This window comes from Amphibalanus amphitrite, unplaced genomic scaffold (genome assembly GCF_019059575.1).
Source record: "Amphibalanus amphitrite isolate SeventyFive unplaced genomic scaffold, NRLGWU_Aamphi_draft 002070F_arrow, whole genome shotgun sequence".
NCBI classification, from domain to species: domain Eukaryota; kingdom Metazoa; phylum Arthropoda; class Thecostraca; order Balanomorpha; family Balanidae; genus Amphibalanus; species Amphibalanus amphitrite.
The window spans coordinates 1-17,138 of NW_024883563.1; the positions used below are offsets into that span (position 1 = coordinate 1).

The following is a 17,138-nucleotide window of genomic DNA, read 5'->3' on the forward strand; positions in this document are numbered from 1 at the left end:
GGCGGGGTTGGATGGGGGACTGGCATTGATGATGGGTAGTGGTGACATGCGTATATGTCGAAGCGATGAATTCCCAGTAATTCGGGGTGAGGAGATTTCCAGGGCTGCTGGTAGACAGGGATGGACTGAGTAGTGAGTACTGAGGGTTGTTTATGTTAGTTTGTACCGTGTTGATGAAAAGAATGTCTTAGAGGAAGGTGGGAAGGGTTCGTTGTTCCAGTAGGATGGATGGGTGGAGGGAATCTGTGTGTACTTAGATGTGTAACTGTATATGTCGGTGTGAAAGGAGCCAATCAAACTAGGTTGATAATGTCCAAAAATGATCAGGCCAAACTTCGTTTGATAGAATTTAGGTCGTTTTATACGTTTGCTTCATATTCGCCATTGGATACAATATCGATAAAGGCTACAAAAGAAACAAAATAAACTTGCGTTCCAGACTGAAGGCTGGACTCTGACCAATTGCGTATAAAAAACCTGAAGAAGGAATAAGTTGTCCATGGTTATATGTCTATGGTTGAATCATATGTGGTTCACTCGCATTTTTATTCTCTATTATAATATGAAGTGATATTTTTGGATTTTAACGATTCGAATGGTAGTTTTGCTATCGTAACCTCTCTTTGTATTTTGAGCTGACTGAATTTGATTCACTGATCGACTGTCGTCCTGAAACAAGGCTAAAAGGTCCGTTTTCCGTGTGTGAGTGGTATTAGGCATTAGAGGGGGCATTTGTGGACAATGGCTGTAAGCCGGACGTCAGTCAGCAGCTGTAGGATGTGTAATTGTGTCTGTGTGTGTGTGGGGGGGGGGGGGGGGAGAGAGGTCACTAGGTAGGTAGCTAAGTTCTATGAGTTGGAACGCTAGGAAATCACTGTTTATGAAAGGGGCATTTTGAATCAGACCCCAGTCGTGTGGACGAGGGGTACCGTGTGAAGACATTTGCTCATTGAAACGCAGCACTTGTTCGACCATGAAAGAATAAAAAAAATAGACAGCTATCAAAGAACGGTCGCTGTATGAATGTGCTTTTGTACTGTGAGGTGTGGACGAGGAGTTGGAGCGATGTGAAACTGGAGCACACCACGAGTGTAGACAATCACAGTTCAGTCTCCGTGGCCGGACGGAACCGGGAACCATGACTGGCGTTGTGCGCGCCTCCGTCCAGCGGCTCTTCACCGGCGTTCTCCGAAACACGCTCCTGTGTGTGTGTCTGTGTGTCTGTGTGTCTGTGTCGCACCGCCCCACTTTCCAGGTTGTGCTGCGCGGTATGCCGTACGCAGCACAGTTCGTGGTAAACGGGCGGCTTTAGCCAGCGCACAGTGGGGGATTTTTCCGATCTAGCAGTATTTATCGTAGCGGGCAAAACCATAGGTAGAATTGTAGCCAGATTGTGCACAGATGTTGGCTGGGTGTCCTGGTGAGAATTTTACCTGTAAATGTGCATAATCAACATAGATAGGGGGTTCAATTGGACCCCCCGCTCAGCGTTTGGCCTGATCAAGCTAGAGCTTCGCGGAAAAGTCAAGCGTGCTGCCTATGACGAAATTAGGCCGAATATATCCAATTTCAAAGTCCAAGGTCATAAGCTGACTTTCCAAGTCAGTTTAATGACCCAACTAAAGTTGGGAAATCGAGACCTCTTGAAACTTTGCAAAGTTAGGGTGATACGGGGTATTTTGTGGTGCTGATCACGAATTTCATGCTAGTTTGATCACAGACGATGTCTTTATGCATTTAGGCCAGGTCGGGTCAGGTCAGGTTAGATCAATTAGTAGGCGTCCTGCCGGCCATCCATAGAAGTGTCACCTACTACTGATAGCTTCGTAACATGAAACAAAGGCACTAGAACTACTTCGTAAATATTCAAATGGCTGCTAAAATCGAAATCAGCACCAAAAACTACCCTAGAAACAAGTCAAACTCGAAAAAGTGAACCAAGGTCATCAAAAGGTCAATGACCTTGACTTGACCTTCATGTGACCTTGACACCCACCATTATGCATGGCACCAACATCATTTCACATATTTGAACGTTTAAAACCACAAAAAGACTGGAAACCGCGGATAATGTGAGCTGGCATACGCCGAATCGCGATTCGGCCAAACATGGTCTCGAGAAATATGCCACAGGTCAAAGGTCAGTTGGGTCAGAGTCATGAAATTTTTAGGTTAGATGTAAATTGATGATCTCGAGGGTACCGAAAGTTCCGGCGTGATCGGCCGCTTTTTGCGCAAGTAATTTGCGGAAAACCATGGGGTTTTATCCGACCCCTTCCCCCTCCCCCTCCCCACAAGTGCGATGGTTAATAAGGTTACGGTATGTATAATTTACGCTTGTCATCCTATTCCTAATGAATGTGTCTCAGAAATATGCATCATATAAATCACGAAGTAAAATTATTCGCCTATGTCCGGAACATACCTATATCGTGCTGTTTGCCCTAGCGCTCCTCGAGTGGGGTGTTAAGATACTCTAATGTGAATATTCCGTGTTCAGGCAAGTTTCGGCAGCCAAACTAGGCGTTGTCTTGTGCAGAGAAAGTGGCGAATTCGATTGGATATATTTCGGAGTGGAAAAGTGTGGAGAACATTGTTGATTTCCTACATTATTTAGAATACCATTCCTTCAATATGGTGTCTGTAAGGGTTTTTTGTAAAGGGCATTTTTGTGACCTTAGTAAGGTTGTGGCATACTTTCTGTTTGCCATTCCATTCCTAATAAAGGTGCCTTTCAGGCGATATGCAACTTTAAGACCTCGCAAGATTAAAACCAACAGGACAGGACAATGAAATTGAGCTATACTTTCGGGCCTTGCTGAGCCCATTGAGCAATCACGCATGAGTGTGAACTTTGGGCGCATTTTTCCTAGTTTTGCTGTGGACATACAGATAAAACAATGCCATATATGAAAAATTCAGACATTTCTTAGCCCTACTGACACAAAAAAAAAACAAAAATCCAAAAAAAATTTTGAATTAATAGGCGCTAGATCGGAAAAATCCCCACTGTGCAGCGTCCCGGTGGAATATTTAAACCTTAATTGATTTCGAATAATAGGGGATATGTGATAGCGGAAAGTACCGGTTGTTGGTATCATATTCTTTTGTAATGAAGAGCCAGGTTCTAACTAGCTCTTAGATTTATTTTACAAAGCGTCGTTGACCCCATAGGTGGAAAGGCGTCCTATGTTTTATAGCATAACTTTGATATGTTGGTTTATCCGCCCGAAACCCGAAATGCATGTCGCTTCCATGTCACAGTAATAAATACGCTCGATATAGCTCGTGTTGCGGATGTTCTATCTCAACATTTGTTCAAAATGCTCACTAGTTATGTAACGCAGTACGATTTAGTAACACAGTATTTGTATGAACCTCTATGTAGAACTTTCTTTCTGATGTGTTTTCCATTGATGACTGACATATAAGGAGTTGCCTTTTGACATGACTATGTATGATAATTGCTTTCCTGTCTTGGGCCCTTTCATTCGGCAACCGGAATGTTTTCCGTCCGGTACTTCAATGTAGTGTCAGTATGGCCTTTTTATAGTAAATGGTCGTTAAAAAAAAAAAACACCTCATAATGTGTCGCGTACTGGTGATCTGTTCTTTTTCATTTCATATTGTCTCGATGTCGACTGATAATATATATAGTCGGCGTGTACAGTCGTAACTTCTCGTACCGTGCTCAGTGCGATACGGGTCAGGTCAGCGCAGCCCACCCTGCTCCCTCTGACAGCAGTTGACTGTTGCGTTGCAGTTGATTCCAACGACGTTCTGTACGGTGGCGATCCGCAACTGCTGGCCGAAATCAACTCACTGGCCGATGACGTCATCAAAGCTGTGACGTCACATCTTGTCAGCCAATCACCACTGAGCCGGGCTCAGGTCAGTGTATAGTTCTATCGGTGAATGAAAACGCGCTGATGTCGTTTCTTTCGCATCATTCATTATTTGATTTAATTGATTTAATTGTACCTTTCGGAAGACAGTAGTATTGCATGATTCCGTGTGATATGCTTATACACTGGGTAACATACCAGGCAACAGTTAGCCATGACATGGTATAACGTTGCTTGCTATGGAGAAGTCAATAACTTAGCACTCCAATTTTAAGACAAGTGGTTGCAAATTCGGACTTGTTGCATCCCAACTCGAGCGTTCATCTTCTTCATATCTTCTCAGATGATAGCTCTTTGAATGCTTAACCCATCAGGTTTTCTCACTTATTTCGCTGCACCCCTCTCCCTATCTCTCCCTCTTTCCCTCCCTCAGCCCTCTCTCTCTCCCTCTTTCTCTCACTCCCCTCCGACCTTCCCCCACTAATCACCGTCGGACATTCCCCCGACTAATTATCCGTACAACAGTGATCGGCGCCAGCTCCGGGAACCATTCGTAGCGACCCCGCAGTGCCGGCGGCGCTCCGTACTAAAGGAAGGGATGTAACGACTGGGTCGGTGGTAGGGGTTTGTCAGGGTGATGGTAGGGGATTTGGGTGGGGGTTTGTAGGGGACATTGTCTTAAAAGTACCGCGCAAAGTAACGGTGGATCCATCAAGCCTGATCGAGGAAGGGCCTGCTATAATTTGAGTCACCGAAGCAATTGACATCCTCTTCCATTCCCCAGGTCAATTGGTTCGGTGACTTTCAAAGTATACCAGGCCCTTCCTGGGCTAGGCTTGATGGATCCACTATCACTTTGCGCGGTACTTTTAAGACAGACTGTACGGGAATATTAGGACGTTTGTAGTTAGGAAAATGCTATTGCTAGGACATGGAAAAGGCAGTGTTTTGGCGGGAAGATGGCAACATCGGGTAGTGATAGGGATTGTTGACACGATAGAATGCTGAGTAATAGTTAGCAGGGCACTCAGCCGGTAGAGCATGTGAGAGCGTCGATCGGGCGTTCCGGAGGGTGGTGATATAGCGATGGGCTTAGGTACTAGTAGGGCGATATCAGGCGATTTAGGCAAGGCAGTGAATGGCGATATCGATGGAGATGTTTGACGATGTTATGGCAATGTTAAGTCGATGCTTCGGGCATGTTAAAGCGATGCTTTGGCGACGATTGGATGATGCACAATAATGTTAGAGCGATGTGTTTAGACGATAGTTTAGAGGGCGATTTTAGCGCAATATTAAGGTGATGCTGGATCAGTGCCTAGGCCGATTTTTAGACAGTGAATGTTGGTGATGTTTAGAGCGATGTTGCCTGCATTGGACGATGAATCGCCGGGTCGGTGTCCGGCGCCCTCAGCTGCGGTAACGCCGCCCCCGACTGCCCCCACACCCAGCGCCAGTTCCGTGAGAGCGGCCCATCGCGTCGACGGCACGGCGTTCTCCGTACATCTACTGCGCGCTGGAAATTGGACGACTGCACTCGGCCGAAACACGCCCGGCTCACGCCGAGTTCCACAGCGAGCGAGTGCGACTCTAAAACGCTAATGGCCCGGCAATGTTTCACTAAATTATCACCGGTCGGCAGGAGGTTCCCGGTACACTCGGGGGCAGATTGATGTTCCACCACTCCCAACCCATCGGACTCCCATGGCTCAGCACTGGCTGCTGCCAGTGTTGCCTGCCCTCAGCACTGCTCAGCACTGCCTGCCAGTGACACTGCTGCCAGTGCTGCCACTGGCAGCAGCCAGTGCTGAGCCATGGCAGCCCGATGGGTAGGGAGTGGTGGAACATCAATCTGCCCCCGAGTGTACGAGGAGGCACCATTAGTGGCCGGTGCCGAGCGAGACAGGCGCTTGTGTGGGTGCTTACCACTTTTTGCTCGCTGCGTATGACTTACTGGAAACATTATTTATGCTCGGTTATGGAGGTTACTGATTCTTAGTAATCTTAGTATGGAGGTTTAAGCATCAGCTTTTGCACCACCACCTGGACTATCTGCTTATTTCCATTTTATGTCTAATAAATGTGTTTTGTTGTTGTTGTTGTTGAGGTTTGAATTAATCTTGCAACACAAAACACTAGCATGATGTGAGAAAGTTAATGAACAGTAACTCGTTTTACGTTTATCACTTGTTTACCGTGCACGGCAATTAAATTATTTCGCATCTATTTGGAGCATGTTGACCACCTCATTATGTCACACAATCGGATGATGTAAATGATCTAATGAACGCTGTTCCATTTAACGCGACCTCACTTGAAAACTTTATTTGGCCTTTTCACAACAATTATATTTTAATTAGCTCCCTCCTTCCCGGACCTCGACATTGACCAGTTCTTGGGATCACTTGTTGCCAGTTTTTGTCGTTTGCTTCTGCCCCGGGGGGTGTGGTCGGGCCTGCGTGCCGTTCACTGCGGCCGCCGGCTGTTCCGCGGAACCCATTGGCTCTCTCCGGTCCGGGGGCGCCGCAGCCACAGCCGCGCGTGCGCCGCGCTCGTCCACCGGCCGTGTCATTGCCAGGTCACTGACCGCGCGCTGTCATTGGCCGTCGCCGCCGGTGGCGGCCGCTGATTGGCCGCCCGCGGCCGGCCCGGCCACTGATTGGTCCATTGCCGTCGGGCCCCGTCGGGCGGCGTTCTGTGAAGTCGGGACGCGGCGGGCGCCGTTCTGCGGATTGGTTTCGGTGAACTGCCGTCGCCGGTACCGGCGGTGACTTTGTTCGTTTGCCGCCGCCGCGCTCGAACGCCATTGCCGCAATACAGAAACTCGTAAACACGAACTGCGCTTGCACGCGCGATTCCGCGCGCCGCCCCGTCGGCGGGTTACGCCCATGCGGCGTTTCGTTTGGTGGCATGTCGTGTCTGAAGGCTGTCATTAACGATTCGCCACCGTTCTGGTGACTGGTGGCACGCCGCGCCGCATCCGTCCCATCTGCGCCACCCATGGTTCCGGCGAGGTTTGAGTGCCTGCCCGGGCCCCCGCCGTTCGTGGCGTGTCGACTGCGACTCGAATCGACACCTGGGAGACTCGGCGGGACGATTAGTCGCGGCTGCTATTGCGAAAATGCACTTCTGGGTATGTGTTTTTGAAACGGTCGCAAAGGCTGGCATTAGAGGCTCATTAAAGAACATTAGAAGCCATTAGTGGCGGCAGAGAGTGGCCGCCTCATCGTGCTCTCCGCGGCGTGGGCTTTTCGTCGCGGTACCCGCGCTATTTTCACCGTGATGCAATATTCACGAAAGGTTTTCCACGAAACGTGAATTGACCTGGCACACTAAACTGACGATGTGTTGCGGTGCGTTCTCCAACTGTTCTCGTTTCACGCCAACTGCCTGAAGTGCCGCGTCTAATCTCTCTCTCTCTCTCTCTCTCTCTCTCTCTCTCTCTCTCTCTCTCTCTCTCTCTCTCTCTCTCTCTCTCTCTCTCTCTCTCTCTCTCTCTCTCTCTCTCTCTCTCTCTCTCCCTCTCTCTCCCTCTCTCTCCCTCTCCCTCTCTCTCTCTCTCTCTCTCTCTCTCTCTCTCTCTCTCTCTCTCTCTCATCTCCCCTACATCTCTCCCTCCCCTGTGTGTCTGCGTCTCTTTTCCCTCTGGCGGGCTGTGGTCCACGTCATGAATCGTGCCTCATCACGTCTGTCTTCACTCTCTCAACCCTTCTCTTCTCTAGTCGCGTCAACCGACTTTTTTCTCTTTAGCCTTTGTCTTCCCACTTATCCTCGATGTAGTCGTGTCTCCTCATGTTCTCCGTCTCTGTATGTCTCTTCATGCGGCCTGTGTCTCCTCTGTCAGTTCTCTCTGTTCTTTCAGTTCTCGTGTCTCCTTTTCGTCTCAATTTTTGTCCATTTACATTGTCATTGTATTGTCATTGTCTGCGAGAAAAATGTCGAACTCTTCTACATAATCTCCTTTCCGTCCCTGTGTTTCATTCTCTCTTATTTCATGACTGTTTTCTTTACTCTTCTCTCCACCTGTCTCGTTTGTTCTCGCTCTGTTCGTTTTTCTCTCATCTCAATCTCCACATGTCTGTCCATCTCTGCACGTGCCGCTGCCTATCCGCCCCCCGTGTTCTGACTGGCGCTCCTCCATCACGGAGCGCTGACGGGCCGTACCGCCGCCGACGCTCGTAAGTGACGGCTCACCAGTGTCGTATCGACCATTAGCGGCCGTAACGACGGCGTCGTAACGCGCCCGCGCCCGTTACGTCCGTTATGGCGGCGGGACACGCCGGTGGCGCGGCGCCCCTAAATCGCCTGATATCATACTAAATCTGCTACCTGGACACTAAATGTGCCATTCTGCCAGGGGTGTCGTTTTCCGAAAATGATTGGTAGTGCCCAAAGGCGGCGGCTGGCCATATATGACGGGGCTTACAAGGTAGGGTACCCCCAAATCTGCCTTTCTCATCAGATTTCGGCCAGTTATTTTTCGCCCTGGTCATTGACAAGACTAACCGAAATCTAAAAAAAAAACACAAAAAAAAACTTTGGAAATCTGGGTCCACACCGGACGCCATGCACAAAACGTGCAGTTATATAGGCAATAGTGTCGGAGGAATGCACGCCATTCTGAAAGAGGCCCACATCGACTTAAAAGGACGGCTGTGCTGAAAGGGGACAGGAACAGCTTTGAGGACCCAAGCCGACTAAAAAGACGGCTGCGGGGCCAGGAACGGTTTTGAAGACCCACGCCAATTGAAGGGTTCGACAACTAACGAGGACTTGAAACACAACGATAGTTAGAAAGACCTGCTTGCCAAAATAAAAGGATGACAGTACGAGGGGCGTTCAGAAAGCTACGGGCCCGACCATGAAGGAGCAGAGAGATACAGCATCGACTCATTAGACCAAAAAGTTCATTTATTCAAATAAACACCGTTAAGACAAACACATTTCGCGCAGCGCTTCGCGAGAGCCCTCAAGGCCTCCATAACCAAGTGGGTTTTGGACCCATCCTGCACGTCCAAGACGGCTGATTTCGTCTCCCTGCTGTTAGCGAGGTTGCCGCTGCTAATTTTCTTATGTTGGGGAAGAGGTGGCAACCACTAACCAGAGTGTGCAAGGTTCGGAGAGAAAAAAGTGGATGCGACAACAACTCGAAGCTCATCGCTTCACTGTTCGTCATCCCGCCCATGTACGCAGGTGCGTGGTCGCGGATCAGGTGCACACTTACGTCAGCTTCCCTATAGCCTCTCCTCGATGTTTATCGAATGGACGCACATCATCAATTGTGTGCCCCTGTTTTGGAAAGTTGACGAGCGGAGGGGGGTCGAATCGACCCCTCCCCCTGCCAGGCCGTGTTATGAAAAATGCCCAGGGCGAGGGTTAACGCTTGGTGCCTTTTCTGCACTAACTACTATGAAACGAATCACTGCTCTCTTCTGGGCATCGCCCATCCTATCCGAAATGGCGAACTATGCTACGAATAGAAGCCCGAATCAATCACAGAAGAGACTTAATTAATGGCCACTTACTTAATTTGCGTAAGTGGACATCCCAATAACACATCATTTAACACACCGCCTTGCAGGCCAAAATTCCAACTCCTTCATTGTTCGGCCCGAAACTTTTTGAACGCCCCTCGTAGTTACGAGCTTCAGTTTTCGGGGTCTGATGCGGTAATGACCAAGCGTTGAACCCTGGGGAATCAGGCTGCATCACCCACTCAAATCAATATACCTATGGCCTAATCTGGAGCACCGCGGCACCTTCCGAAGTCGGTGTAGGGCAGTGGTCGGCAGGTCATTCGGGGTCGTGCCCCCTTTTTGGGCGCCAGGCAGGGCCATTACCCCCACCTACCAGACCCCATTGCTGACACAACCAAGTTTACTGAAATTCCATACCGTCCTGGGACTCTTTGGGTATTTCTGCATTTCCAATGCATCAAATTTAAAACATGACACTTCCTCCACAAAACATTTAATACCAATATCCCAGTAGCGGCGGAACACCTTCAATTAAGGGGGAGGGGGGGGGCACTGCCGACTTTTGGTCCCATTCTTGCCATGCAACGCCCATAGGGCTAATGTTAAAATGCAAAAATCAAAGGGGGCACGGTGCCCCGGTGCCCTCCCCGTTCCACCGCCTATGCAGTATACCCCATTTAACCCTTGTACGTATAGGGGCGGCGGGTGGTTTTTCGTTAAAAGCTCACGTAAAAGGCATTGGATCACGACCAAATTGTACCCTCGAACCCATCATTTTTTTTTTTACCAGCCCGGAAAATATCATGACCTTAGACCAGTTTTACTAACAGAAAAATAACCGCCTGCCGGAATTTTTGCCTCAAGACCGCTTCACATACGGAGCGTAAACGCGATGGGCACGTAAGCGGATAGGGCTTTACCGTTTACGCTCCATATGTGAAACGATCTTGACTTTAGGCAAAAAATTCCGGCAGGCGGCTATTTTTCTGTTGGTAAAACTGGCCTCTGGACCCGGCATAATGACCGCTGGCTTATGAGCTTTTTCTGGAGATCATCTTGAGCCATAAAATCTCACTTCAAGAAGTTATAGCGGGTCCCGATTTTCTCGACACTTATCATTGCCCTCTTGAATGAGACGGAATGACCAAGGACCTTAAAAATGGGCAGCAGCGGCTTCCTATTGTCACGGGTAGCACGCTCGTCTTTTTTATGCACAGCTCCATCTCAGAGTCCGAGAGGCCGCGGGGGTCCGATCGACTCCTCCCCCTTACGTTAGCGGCTGTGGAAACGCCAACAGACGGGCGACGGTTAAAAGTTGCAGCTGCTTTTGTACGACTGTACGGAGGGGTGAAATGGTGAGGCGAGCAGGTACGTGAAAATTGGTATCTAATCAATGTGTGCTGTGCCTTTGGCCTGGGCTAATCTTTGAATCCTGGGATGCAACAGTCACGATGGCTCCATCACTGGAGCTACAAACTCTAAAAAGATAGGCTTTCTCAGAATCCCTCATTACCCCCACCGAAAGGGCTCCATTACCCCCAAAGAGGGCATGCCCCACCATTTGCCGACCCCTGGTGTAGGGCCTCCAGCGGCTGGTGTGGAGACGGATCGGGGTCTATTAGGGGCGGTCGCGTGGTATGCGGGACTCAGAGGCAGTTATGGACCTCTATAACCAATTGCGTTTTCGAGTCTCTTAAAATCCATGAAGGACCGGAGTCCTAGACACGTATTGTCAGCTACATGCACCTACTGTGGCTAGAACCTTATTTATGTACTTGCATATGTGCTTATTTAATATTTGCTTATCTGTTTATTTTGATTTTTTATCAACTAATAAGTGAAAAAAGATTGGTAGGGCTCAGCGAACATTGGTAGGGCCCAAATAAACATTGGTAAGGCTCGGGCCCTACCAGGCCTATACAAAACGACGCCCCTGACTATTGTGAAACTTGGTAGGTAGGTAGGTAGGTAGGTACCACATAACTTGAAATTACTTGACGTAATGACATGATGTGGAAAGTGAAAATGATACCTAGGTATTGATGGAAATTTATGGACTTAGGTACGCTACAAGAAGATTGAATTGGTCAACCAATTCAAATTCAATCTACTTGTGGAGTAAGTCTATAGATTTTCATCAATAGTTACCACTTACCATTGAAGTTACTTGCTATCATGTTGATTTTATACATAAGAACCTCATTCATTTTATTTGTATGACATGTTTAAATGCAATTTTCTCAATAAGTGAAGAAAAATGTTGGTAGTGCTCAACAACACATTGGTAGTGCTCAGCTGAACATTGGTAGTGCTCGGGCACTCCCAGGCCTATACAAAACGACGCCCCTGCATTCTGCCACTGAATATGGCAATTCTGGTACTAAATTTGGCTGTAGCCGTCGGTAAATATGCCACTGATAGCGCGAGTTGACCCGTGGCAGAGGAGACGACGGTAGTAGTGGATGGCTGATGGTGATATTGTTAGCAGTATCAGTTGGCCCGCCGTCATCAACTTGTTAGCTAGCCCGTATTTCAAAAATGCTGCATGGGTCCACACTCAGCGAGCTGTGTCATGAGTTGTCCCATAAGCGTGCGATTGATGGAGTTTAGATTCTGTAAAGGTGGCAAAGCCATATAACATTTGGTTTATTGACACTCAATGAATGCAATAATTACGGAGCGAGCGAAGCGAGCGTAGTCTTTCCTTAGATTAACGGAAATTTCTGAGTATGAGCGGCCGGCCGGCCGGCCTGCCGTGCGGACGCTTTTGCGAGGCTTATATCTCAGCAACCACTTGACCGATTTACACGGGGTAATTTTTGTAGGGTAGCTTCATTCCTTCTACCAACTATTGGACTATTCCCGATGCATGTGGGCGACCCCTTATGCACGTGCCACGCGCAAAACGAAGAGGTGTCAGTTTTGTAATTGTTGCAATATCTCGGTAACTACTTGGCCGATTGCGCTGAAAGTTGGCATGTAGGTAGGCACCCACTAGGCACTGCATATCCATGTGCCAGAGTTGGAGTGCTGCTGCACGTGCGCACGTGCAGGTGTCGTTTCCAGATCTCGAGAACGGCTGGACCGATGGCGCTCAAATTTGGTACACGGTTAGGGACCAGTTAGTAGGGTGCCGTGCACAAGTCAGTTGGGACCCATTCTGCACGTGCGCACGTGCAGGGTGCCGCTTCCAGATCTCGAGAATGGCTGGGCCGATTGTGCTCAAATTTGGCACATCGCTAGAGACCGGTTAGTAGGGTGCCGTGCACAAGTCAGTTGGAGGTACCCCCTCGAAATTTCGCACGTGCAAGGCTCACCCTCTCGCTCGCTCCGTTAGTCGCCCCAAAAGGCGCTATACTGGTGCTAGAAAAGGAAACGAACTTAAGAAATGCAAAAAACTTGATAAAAAAGAAGAACAGAATCCAAATGAAGGTGAGGGCACATAACCTTTGAATAACTGGTACCTACAGATTGTTTCTCAAGCTGCTTATTGATAAATGAGTACCACGAATCCCCAGCAAACGAGTACCACGAACCCCCGCCACCCGAAAACCTCCTGTTCTCGGATACCCCGGAGCTGGCATTGTGCGGCCCCTCATTAGAGCAGAACTATGCAGCCAAAAACCCGCCGCCACGGCCTCTCTGGAGCGACGCTCGGACGCCACCTCCCTTTGTCCGTGACATTCGGAGACGGCGGCTCCGGCGACCTTCCACGAACTCGTCTCGACCTGACCTGAGGGGGCAGAGGGGGGCTCACCTGCTCCCCCCTCTGATTGGCTCTCGGTTCCGGCTACTCCGATTCTCGCTATGGCAGACATTGATCCGGCGTGCGATCCGGAGTGAAATTCGCAACCGACGGGAGGGCTTTGTGGGATGAAACACGATGTCGGCAGGAGATGGGTTAAATTGAGAAATGAGACGCGTGTTAGATCTGTCTTGGCCACTTTTGAGACGAATAGTTCCCCTGAGTTCTGCGTCTATGATGATGCTCTCGTTATACTGCGCAGAAGTTTTGAGGCGAATATTTTGCCGAAATCTGCTTCTCTGCTGGCTAGCAGTTCGTAATGCCGCATAAATTGTTTTGTTTCTGGTTTAAATTCGATGTTTTGTTCAGACCTGTGCCTTTGTGCTCAGGCTGTTTTTGCTAGGCGGTTAACGTGAGAAAATATCGCTGGGAAATAAATATGGGGCTCGGGCGCCCTACCACTGACTCGTGAAAAAGATGTCAATGCGCGGATGTTGTTGCCAATTTTCCTTGAAAAGTGACGAATTAAAAGAAAATTACATATAGTTGCAATGTACCTACAGCTCTCCTGAAGATAATATGCCAGAGCTGCATAAACAATTCCTTTTTTAGTTGCATGTCACTTCTCTACGAAACTGTTGTCTTTTATGCAGTAAAAACGTATTGCATTCGTGATTATGTGGAGTCCTTATCTTATAAACGTACTTGTTTTACTGGAACTAACTGGCAATTAATGACAAAAACTATCATGACTCACTTTGTCCGACCGTTTGAGCCGATTTTCCGTTAGGTTTGTGTGGTTAAAAAAGCCTCATTACATTGGAAGCTCCCATAACCAGAATCCATCTCAGTTGTCAATACCCTGTAGTGAGCCGGTTGCCTGTCGGGTCTGTCAACTCATTTGCACTCCGGCTGGTATCGTCTGTAGCGACTAGATGCGGTCTTGTCTTCCCGTTACCGTAGACAGTTCTCATCTAAAAACATCACAGTTTGGGGATACCTGACGGATCCGTGTCTGTCAGTGACCTTTAGTCAGCCTGTAGCGACCTGTGACGGACCTCTGATTACTTTTGTCAGTGACCTGAGTCGACATTAAATAATGACATCTTATGATATCTGACGTCCTATGACGGTGTCCTCTGGCGTTCATTTCTGATGACTTCTGGGTGTGACATCAAGCAACTTCTTTCGTTGATCTCTTATGGACCTCCTGCGGAGTTTCCTGGTTGTTTCTTTCGGTCTGAAGACTTCTGATGGAGTAGGCGTCGTCTGATTACTTGCTGGTTCAACCTCAAGCGACTTCTTGCGTTCCTTTCCAGCGATTTCTTCCCGCTCTTTTGCCAGTCAATATCGGCGTCCTCTGGCGACTTCTGTCTGTGACCTCTGTCTGCCCCTGACAGTGACCTCCGACGCCCTCTGTCTCACCTTTGACGGTTACCTCTGTCTGTCTGTCTGTCTGACCTCTGTCTGTGACCTTTGTCTGACCTCTGACTGTCTGCCTCTGTCTGTGACTTCTGTCTGTGACCTCTGTCTGTGAGCTCTGTCTGACCTCTGTCTGTGACCCCTGTCTGCCCCTGGCGGTGACCTCTAGCGTCCTGACTGTCTGTGACCTTTGATGACCGGGAGGGCAAACATTGAGCCCGTTTCGCCCGTATCGGCTCCGTTCCCGTTACAGCCGATTGAGCCTGTAAGCGCGGCGCGCCGGGCTAGTCGGAACCTGATAATAAGTTGGAGTGCTTCCCAGAGTGGCAGAAGCCGCCGAGATCGCAGGAAGGGCCGCTCTCAGCGACCCGCCGCCGACCTGAGGCCGGCCAGCCGGCCGTGGGAGAATGGCGAACCGCTCTATCCAGAAGGCTACTCCGCGCCTTCAGTTAGGGGCTGGTGGATGTTCTGTTCATTTTGGTAAATTTGCATTTTTTCAGTCGTCACTTTCCATTAAGTATAAAAAGAAATAATATATTTGTTTTATGTACAGGGTGTTGCAGATAAATTGGGACTAAGTTCATGACCTTACAAAAAATTTGTTATGCGGAGGAACATCATGGAAATTTGACACAATATAATTTCAACAATTGTTTTTCATTTGATATTGAAATTTTAATCCTAACATATCGCGCAGTTATGGAGCAGCGTCGGAGGGAAACGATTGGTGAGTTAGTTCGCGCCGGACAGAGCGCGAAGGTCATGCTAAGTTTAACTGGGTACCCAAAGTCTACCGTGTACCGAACTATCGCGACTGTAGGAGCTGGAGGGGATGTCGCTCGACGTTCTCACACACCTCGCAGTGACCGAAAACGGACACCAACATTCCTGAGCGGCTTGAAACGCTCGATACAGGCCAAACCGAGGACCTCGATGAACAAGCTTGCGCGTGCCCGTCACGTGAGCAAGAGCACCATCAGCAGAGCAGTGAGAGAGGACCTCGGGATGAAGTCGTTTACCAGAAAACGACGAAGCCTCCTGACCGAACCAGCAAGGGCGATACGAAGGGAGAGGGCACCGAAGGTCATCAATCTCCTCAAGCACCTCGGGAGTGACGTCAGAGTATTTGTCGATGAGAAAAAGTTCATCGTAGAAGAGGTCGCCAACCGCCGGAACTTGCGGGCTATCGCCTACAGCCCTGATGAAGTGGCTCCCGTGATGAAAGGCAAAAATCCGGCATCAGTGATGGTGTTCGGGGCCGTTGCAAGTGATGGCCGCATAATGCCGCCCCATTAACACCTGCTGGTGTGATGATCGACACTGACGCGTATTTGACCATCCTGAAGGAGTCTCTCATCCCCTGGATGATGAAATACTATGACCTGAGCAAATTCATGCTGGTGCAAGACTCCGCCCCAGCACATGCTTCCCAGAGGGTGCAAGATTTCCTGAGCCAGAGGATCCCCCTATATGTACCCAAGGACATATGGCCCTCCAACTCGCCTGACTTGAATCCATGCGACTTATGGATGTGGGGCGTGGTAGAACAAAAGTCCAACTCGACCACTCCTGCCAACGTTTCTGACCTGAAGAAGGCCATCAGGAAGGCAGTCAGCACCATTGACCAGGACGAGGCCCGGCGCGCGTGCTCCGCTTTCCGGCGCCGTCTCGAGAGGGTGCGGGACGCCGACGGCGGTCACATCGAGTGACAAGGCTGTGCGTACACGACACAATACACGTGCGAAGTTTCAACTTTCTGTGTTTTCATTCACCGTATTAATAGCATGTTGAAATTAGGTCTGAAAATTCCCAATTTACCTGCAACACCCTGTATATCCGAGTTATGGCAAGTCTTTTGATTACAGAATTAATCCCGTTTTTTTGTGTCCTCGGTTAGTCTGCGCAAGGTGCAAATAAAGTCGCACTGTTTGATTCATTTCAATGGAAGTGCATTTGTCATTTACTGTTAGATGCCTGTTTCTATCATATCCTTCCTTTTGATGTAGTATTTTCAAAGGTGTTTTTGTATCTTTTTCAAGTAAGAGATTCAGTGCAATTTGAAAGGGAATTAGAACGTTAAATGATAATGAAATAGTGCAGCAGTATATTTAATGATAATTTTCCTTATACCAATCATATGAGCTTTATTGGAATCCGACACTTTCCGAATGGCATTGAACTGCTAGAACTGAATGGCGGACCTGATGAGCTAGATACCTTCAGTCTCGGAACGTCTCAAAGGCGATTGATCGCACGTCTCAGAAGAGAGCGCTCGCATTGATTAGGTTTATTGTTGCTGATACGGAAAGAATGACTTCTTTTGTTGTTCGCCATAGCCATAGCTTCTTTGGATCGCTAAGTGGCTTCATCGTTTAACGAGTTATCGCTAAACGCTCCACAGTGCTGAAATGAAGCGTTCTGCTTAAAGCTATTTGGAAAATGCTTTACGAGGTTAATGCTCATGAAAATCGACTGTTTGAAGCATATAAACATAATCGCACCTGAATTAAGTGCTTGCTGCCAATCTTGACGCATGTTTCCGATACAGATAAGCGTTGCAACCGCCATTTTTATCGGTAAACGATGATGCTTGAATTTGAATAAAACCTCTTTAACTTTAGCTGAACTTATCACTCGTCGCACAAACTG

The 17,138-nt window shown here is 48.6% G+C and overlaps 1 long non-coding RNA gene across 1 annotated transcript in view; it reads left to right on the forward strand.

The window, feature by feature from the left end:
* The first annotated feature begins 3,761 nt into the window (after positions 1-3,761).
* Positions 3,762-17,138, forward strand: part of LOC122376257 — a 37,984-nt gene continuing 24,607 nt past the window's right edge. The window contains exon 1 of the long non-coding RNA XR_006255571.1: positions 3,762-3,891. This is a non-coding gene — a long non-coding RNA (uncharacterized LOC122376257). The remainder of the gene's footprint in view (positions 3,892-17,138) is intronic.